Source organism: Sciurus carolinensis, chromosome 18 (assembly GCF_902686445.1).
Source record: "Sciurus carolinensis chromosome 18, mSciCar1.2, whole genome shotgun sequence".
Classification (NCBI taxonomy): domain Eukaryota; kingdom Metazoa; phylum Chordata; class Mammalia; order Rodentia; family Sciuridae; genus Sciurus; species Sciurus carolinensis.
The window spans coordinates 38,432,872-38,440,738 of record NC_062230.1 but is presented as its reverse complement, the minus strand read 5'-3'; positions in this window follow the sequence as shown (position 1 = coordinate 38,440,738).

Below are 7,867 nucleotides of genomic sequence, written 5' to 3'. Positions count from 1 at the left end.
CAAGAAAAGTAAAGAAATAAAAACTTAAATTTTTTCAATAAGAAGAAAAAAGAAAATCTACAGTATAACAGTCATATAGTAATGAAACCTCCCAGAGTTCAGTAGCCTGATGCTTGAGAGGTACCTGACAATGAGCTTCAAGCCTCCAGCAGGCGTCTCAGGATGGGATTTCCCCCACCCAAAGATCGAAGCTATGGCTTCCAGGATTATCCAAGATGGTTACTCTGGCTTCGAAATGTGTTGGCAAATGGGGAGCTGGAGCTCAGGGTGTGGCCGTGGTCAGCAGGAGGTCCTGGAGGCGGGATGCGGTTGGTCAGGCAGGGGTCCCAAGGCCGAGTGCAATCAGTTGGTCTGGGGTCCCGGTGATAGGATGCAGTCAGTTGGCTTGGGGGTCCTGGCGGCAGGGAGCAGTCAGTCGATGTGAGGGCCCCAGATGCAGGGAGTGATCGGTTGGGCTGAGGGATCCTGGAGATGGGCTCAGTCAGTCCGGCCAGGGGTCCTACGGGGCCTGGCTGTTGTCTCAAAATGGCGGCAACCACGTGTAATCAAACCTGCAGGTACTGTAACAGTGAAATTCCAGGCAACAGCAGGCAGCTGGTGCTCCACTGGCGGTTGGCGATCAGTTTGCTGACTGTTGTCAGACGATCGAGAGGTGAACCTCAAGCGTTGGGTGATGGATAGGTGTAAGGTAGGTGATGGACAGGCGAGAGGCAGGCAAATGGCAGATGATAGATGCCTGACAGTGAGCAATCTGCACTCAAAAAAGGCGTCGATATGCTGGCAGACTGCAGGTGATCACAGCAGACAAATGGGGTAAACAGCAGGGGATCGGTAAGCAGCAAAAACTGCCTCATCAAGAAACAGATAACCTCTGCTTGAAACTGGAGTTACGGTTTCTGCTTAAAACCGGAGTTACGCAGCCTCCCTCTAGTCTGCCATCTTGGATCTCCCCTGTTTGTATTCTTGGTGACCACCATTCTGACTGGTGTGAGATGAAATCTCAGGGTAGTTTCAATTTCTATTTCCCTAATCGCTAATGATGTTGAATCATGTATTTGTTGGCCATTTTCTTTTGAGAAGTGTTTAATTCTTTTACTCACTTATTAATTGGGTTATTTGATTTTTTGGTGTAAAGCTTTTTGAGCTCTTTATATAATTTAGATATTAATCCTCTGTCAGAAGAGTAACTAGCAGAGATTTTCTCCCATTCTGTGGGTTCTCTTTTCACATTTCTAATTGTTTAGTTTTGAATTAGATGCTATCCTATTTATTTACTTGTACCAAGGATTGAACCCAGGTGCACTTAGCCACTGAACCACATCCCCAGCCCTTTTTATAATTTATTTAGAGTCAGGGTCTCGATAGATTGCTTAGGGCCTTGCTAAATTTTTGAGGCTGACTCTGAACTCACAATCCACCTGCTTTAGCCTCCTGAGCTGTTGACATTATAGGTGTAGGCCACTGTTCCTGGCTCCATTTATTAATGCTTGGCATTATTTCCTGAGCTTTAGGGGACTTATTGAGAAAAGTCTTTGCCTGTATAATTCATTTATTTACCCATTATTAGTTTATGGCATATGTGAGTTATTTCTGTTAAAAATAATTATCTATGAACATTTACATTCACGTTTCTGTGTGGACATATTATTTATTGTTATTTCTTTTTTTTGATAACTAAGTGTGGAATTGCTAGGTCTTTTTTAAAAAATATTTTGTTTTAGTTGTAGGTGGACACGATACATTTATTTTATTTTTATGTGGTGCTGAAAATCGAACCCAGGGCCTCACACATGTAGGCAAGTGTTCTGCCACTGAGCCACAACCCCAGCCCTGCTAGGTCTTATTGTAAATTTATGTGGAACTTTTTAAGAAACTGCCAAACAATCTTTCCACTTTTTTAAATAGTATATCTTTTACCATTTAAAATTCCCACAGACCAGAGATGTAACTCAGTAGCAGACTGTGCCCAGACCTTATTTTCGATCCCTGTCAGTGCAACAAAAAATAAATATAATAAAATAAAATTCCTGTCGGTGATGAAGAAGGATTCTGACCTCCCCACAGCCCGGTCAACACTCAGCTTCTTTTGACCCCAGTCACTCTGGTGAATGTGAAGCGGCATCTCATTGTAGTTTTAATTTACACTTGCCTAGCCAATAATAACAATGCTGCGCATCCTTTCATGTGCTTACTGGCCATGTGTATATCTTTGTGGAAATTTCTATTCGAACTTCTCTTCTACTTAAAAAAAAAAAAAACAAAAAAACTTTTAATTTTAGAAGAGTTTGATTTACAGAAACATTGTGAAGCGAGCCCAGAGAGTCACCGCCCACCTCAGATCCCCGTCACTGACCTCTCAGGTTAGCGTGGTAATTGGAGACTCATTTCTGACGTGTTACGGTTACTGAAGTCCAGGCTTTGGTCAGCTTTCCTTAGTTTCAAGCTACTGTCCCTTTTCTGTTCCAGGGTCCCTTCCAGGATTCCAGATCTCATTTAGTCTTCGTGTCTTCTCAGGCCCCTCTTGGCTGTGACACATTCTCGGACTTCCTAAATGATTTTAATTTTTAAACATCTTGGTCATGGACGGCTAAAGCAATTTTGAGTACTGGTTAGGTATTTTGTAGAATGTCCCGATTGGGTTTTTCGGATACTTTTCTCTTGATTAGAGTGGCGTTATGGGTTTTTGAGAGGAAGGTCTCAGAGGTAAAGTGCTAGGCTGCCACCATAAACACTGCACACGGCATGGCTGTCTGACAATAAAATTTTACTTTCCCAGGATCCCAGAAGCGAGACGTGCAGGATCAGGGCGGGACAGGGTTAGTCTCTTCTGAGGCTTTCCTCCTCAGCTTGTAGACAATGTCTTCTCCCTGTCTTCACCTGGCTGTCCTTCTGTGTGAGTCTGTGTCCTGATCTCTTTTTGTCCCATAGAACTGGGGATCAAATCCAGAGCCTTGCACATCACGGACAATCGCTCTACCACTGAACCACATCCCTAGCCCTTTCTAATTATTTGTTCTTGAGTCTCACTAAGTCATTTAGGGCCTCAGTAAGTTGCCAAGGCTGGCCTCAAACTTGTGATCCTCCCGCCTGAGCCTCCTGAATAACTAGGACTATAGGTGTGAACCTCTCCACCAGGCTGTAGTCCCCTCTTAACAGGACACCACTCATGTTGGATTAGGGTCTCCCACAATGACCTTACTTAACCCTAATTGCCTCTTTAAAGTCACTTTCTGAGGCAGGGAATTACGACTTCAGTACATGAATTTTGGGAAGGACGCTCTTCAGCCCTTCATTCCCTGTGCCTCCTGCTGCTGTTGACCTTGATGTTTCCCCACCTGCTCTTTCCTAGAGTATTGTGTGGAGAGACGCCAGGGCGTGCAGCCCACCCCAAGGGGTTGGCAGTTGCGTTCCACAAAACTCTTAGCCGAAATCGAGAGGCGAGTCCTCATGACCTTAGATTTGACAGCGGATGCTTAGATGTGATACTAGCAGCACAAACAACCACACAAACAACAAAAGGGGGAAAGAAGCTGGACCTCATCGCTTTAGTCAGGTTTCAGTCTCTGTGAGCACAGCGCCCGATGAACAGCTCAGAGGAGGCAAGTTTGCTTTGGCTAACAGTATCTGAGGTCTGGGTGCGCAGGCGGCTGACTCCATTGCTCAGGTGAGGCAGCACGTCACAGCGGAAGGCCGGGGCGGAGGGAAGCTGCTCACCTCACAGCAGCCAGGGAGCCCAGGGAAGGGGCCCTGGGAAGACACGCCCTCCCAGCGGACGCCCCAGTGACCCACCTCCTCCAGCTCCAGCCACACCCACCTGCCCATGGTTACTGCCCAGTCCACTCAAAAGGGACGGACTGACGAGGTTCCAGCTCTCCCAGCCCAATGATCTCATCTCCGAACATTCCTGCACTAACACTGGACCTTGGGGGGACTCCTCACATCCAGACCATAACTGGTTACAACGAAAACTGCATATCAAGGACACTATCAAGAAAGTGGGAGGAACACCAACAAAATGAGAGAAAATATTTTCCAGAATATAAAAGAGCACTTGTAACAACAACAACAACAACAAAAGACAAAGCAGTCAATTAAAAAATGAATGCAGGATCTAAATAGACATTTCTACAAACAACATGTACAGATGGCCAACAGCACATGACAAGATGCTCAACATCATCAGTTGTTAGGGAAATATAATTCACAGTGAGATAATGCTGTACACCCACTACAACAGTTAATATTTAAAAAAAGCAGTGAAAGTCAGTGCTGACAAGGATGTGATGCCGTGGTGCAGCAACTGTGGAATGGAGTTCAGCTGTTCCTCAAAATTACACACAGAACTGCGATATGAATAGCAATTCCACATAGGTATATGTCCTAAGTAACTGAAAACAGTACAAAAAAATACATGCAAAGACAAGTTCATGGGGATGGGGTCGTGGCTCAGTGGTAGAGCGCTTGCCTAGCATGTGTGAGGCACTGGGTTCCATCTCAGCACTACATATAAATAAATGAATAAAATAAAGATCTATCAACATCTAAAAAATTTTTTTAAAAAAGTACAAGTTCATAGCAGCACTAATCACAATAGCCAAAGGTGGAAACAGGCCAGTGTCTATCAATGGATAAATGGGTAAACATACATACATACTTAGGAATACTATTCAGCCCTAAAAAATGAAGCACTGATATAGTCTTTAATGGGGTAAGGCTTAAAACCATGCTGATCAAAAGGACTCAGACACCAAAGGTCATAAATTATATAATTCCATATATGAAATACTCAGAATAGGCAAATCTGTAGTTTCTGGGGCACAGGGCACGGGGTGGTGTTGAAGAGTGGCTGCTTAAATGTTTCAGAACTAGGTAGATGTTGTGAATGTACTAAATACCACAGAATTGTTCACTTTAAAATGATGAGGTTTATGTTATGCAGATTTCACCTTAATTTTTAAAAAGTGCTGGGGATGGAGGAATGGACAAGACCATCGGCAGCACTAGCTGGGTTTCTGTGAGAAGCCGCAGGATACTCTGCTCGGCTCTAAGCTTCAGCACTTAAGCCAACTGGGTATACTCGAATGTTAAGGAATGTGCTGGAACAGGAAGGAATTCATGCCGCGGGCTTGTGCCTGGCTTCCTTCCAAGGAACCATAACAACTGGGAGGATCTGCTTCCAGGGGCAGGTTGGGCTGCACCCTTCCTGAGAAGCAGGGCGAGTCCTCCCCATGTGGAAGAAGCAGAGGACCCGGTTCCTCCTCCCAGTTCTGGGCACAGGTGGGAGAGAACCCGTGGCCTGGTCCCAGGCTGGGCCCGGCTCCCCGCGTGGCCTCACTTGCGTCAGAGCCCTTATTTGCCTTCTTGCAAAGCGGGTCCCTTGTGCTTTACTGAATTTTAAGGCATTTTCTTGGCATTCGTATGTTGACGCTGGGCTGTGGAAGACCCGGACTTCTCCACTGCCAGCGGTTTGTTCCCTGCAGCTTGTCACAGGCTGTGACTGAACCGTTTGCTGGAGAGGTGTCGTGATGACGCCCCCCATCCGAGCTGCAGAGCCCGGGCCCTCAGGGGACACGCTCCAGCGGGCAGCAGTGCAGACCAGGCCAAAGCACCCCCAGCCTCGGTCCCTGAGTCCACCTCGGCATGAGAGCCCGAGCTGAGCACGAGGGGCCTGGGGCCAGGGCCGCTGCGTCTCCTGCGCCTGTGGCTTTCCCTTCCACTGCGGCCAGAGTCTTCCCCGTGCCCCACAGTGTGCTCGTCTGGGAGATGCCCGGAGGTCAGGAGCCTCTGCAACCAACTGAAGGGTGAGTCGGTGAATGTGCAAATGGAGGAGGAGTGAACAACACAGGCAGAGGCCTCCCGGGAGCCCCAGGCCACGGGGCAGAGGGCTCGCAGCCCCCAGTCCAGCGTCTCAGTCCACGCTCCTTTAAATTTGTTTTTCGTTGAGACCTGAGTCGCATTCCATGGCATTTGCCCGTTTAATGTGTACAGTTCGGTGGTGTTTGGCCTATGTACAACAGATTCTCTTTTTGAGTAGGTAATGCATCCACATGGCTTTAGAAATATTTGCTAAAGTCTTCCTCCCACCCTACCACCCATAACTAAGATTATCCATTTCTTGACTAAATGTGTATAGATATTTTATGAAAATATAGCAACTGTGTCCCTGCTTTCTCTACAGAGTAGAAAACTACACACTGCTGTACTGAGCCTTTCCCACTTATCACGACTTGAAGACCATGCTGCGCCAGACACGACCTTCTTCACTCCTGGTAGTGGCTACGTGGGATTCCAGTCCATGGAGGGGTGAGCATTTATCAGTGGGTATCTAGTTGCCTCCAATCTGTAGCTTTTACAAATAAGAGCTGAAAGGAAGGAACGGGTGCGTGAGGCATTCTGCATGTTTGAGTGGGTCTGTGAAACAGGACAGGCCCTTTTCTAATTCGACAGCTCTCATGAAATCGCCCTCTGTCAAGTTCATTCCTACCCAGCTTCCCATCAGAACGCATTCCTAGACCGACCTTGAATTACACCACACTGACAAGAGTGCCCCGCAGTCCTCTCCACCACCACTCCAAACTGCACAGGGCCCGAAGGGTCCTGGACAGGATGGAAGCACATTCTGGTCTCAGCGTACAGTGGAATATTATACAGCAATGGAGAGGAGCAAAATTCTACCACACTCAGTGCAGAGGAATCTCAGAGATGAGTGAGAGGAGCCAGACGCAGAATAGCAGGAACTGTGTGACTTCAGGGTTCCCAGGAAGCAGGAAGTTCCCAGGAAGGAGCTGATCCATGCTGAGAGAGATGGTGTCCTTGGATGGTGGGGTGCTGAGGAAGTCTGCTCAGATCCGAGAAACGTCCTATACCTTGTTCCAGGTGCTAGAGCGTCATTGTGTCAATGTGTGGACACTCATCCAACCATGTGCACGTCCCTGACGTCACACCCTGCAGCAGGCAGCCCTTGAGCTCCATGGGTCACATGATGGCCTGTCTCTCTTCTGTGCAGGCTTGAGCCAGAGGTGGGTTCTGGGCATGAGGAGGTGAAGCCTGCGGGCCCCTCTGCTGCCCCTAGGGCTGTCCCGGTTTCCTCCATAGGCCAGGGAGGAGGACCAGCGTGCTCTGAGACTCTTGTGCCACAGGCTCCTTTTCCTGCTCCCTGAGGGTCCCTGGCCCCTCCAGTGCCATCTCTAGGTCCTCTGGGCCAGCAGGGAAGCAGTGGCCCAGTGATTTGGAGCCAAATGCTTTGGCCTCTTCCTCCCATCCTGGGTGCTGCTATGGAGACCACAGTCCCCATCCTGGCTTCCTGTGGGACTGACTGGGTACAACCAGCCTGGAGAGTGGGCATGGTGGAGGCTGACTCATGACAAGTATCTTAGAACACAATTTGTAAAACTGTTGCTGGAACCTTCCAGAACTCATTGCTGTGGTGAGGGACCTGCCCCTGCAGAGCCGATTCCTGGAGCTGACCTCTAGGACTCTTCTGATGTGACCTCAACTCTCTAAATGGCTTTTGCACTAGGTGGAAAACTTAACTTCTCTCCAGCCTCTGAGCCAGGCCTTCGGACCACAAGGAACAGGCGGCGTGTGGAGGGCTGGGGGATCCCCGGAGGTGAATGCTGAAATCCTAGGGGAGCCGCCATACTCTCTAAAGAGATACTGGATAAAAAAGGAGATGAATAAATTTTCTTGTGGAAAGGGAGAAAAAAAAAAAAGAAGTTGCTGGCTATTAGGGCATTTGTTCATATACACATGTATAAAGATCTTTTTTCAGAACCAAATGAGACTAAGCCCTTATCTCTCACCCTGCACAAAATGGAACAAAAACTAGGAATGAGACCAGAAATTATGCAATTCCTAGAAGAAAACA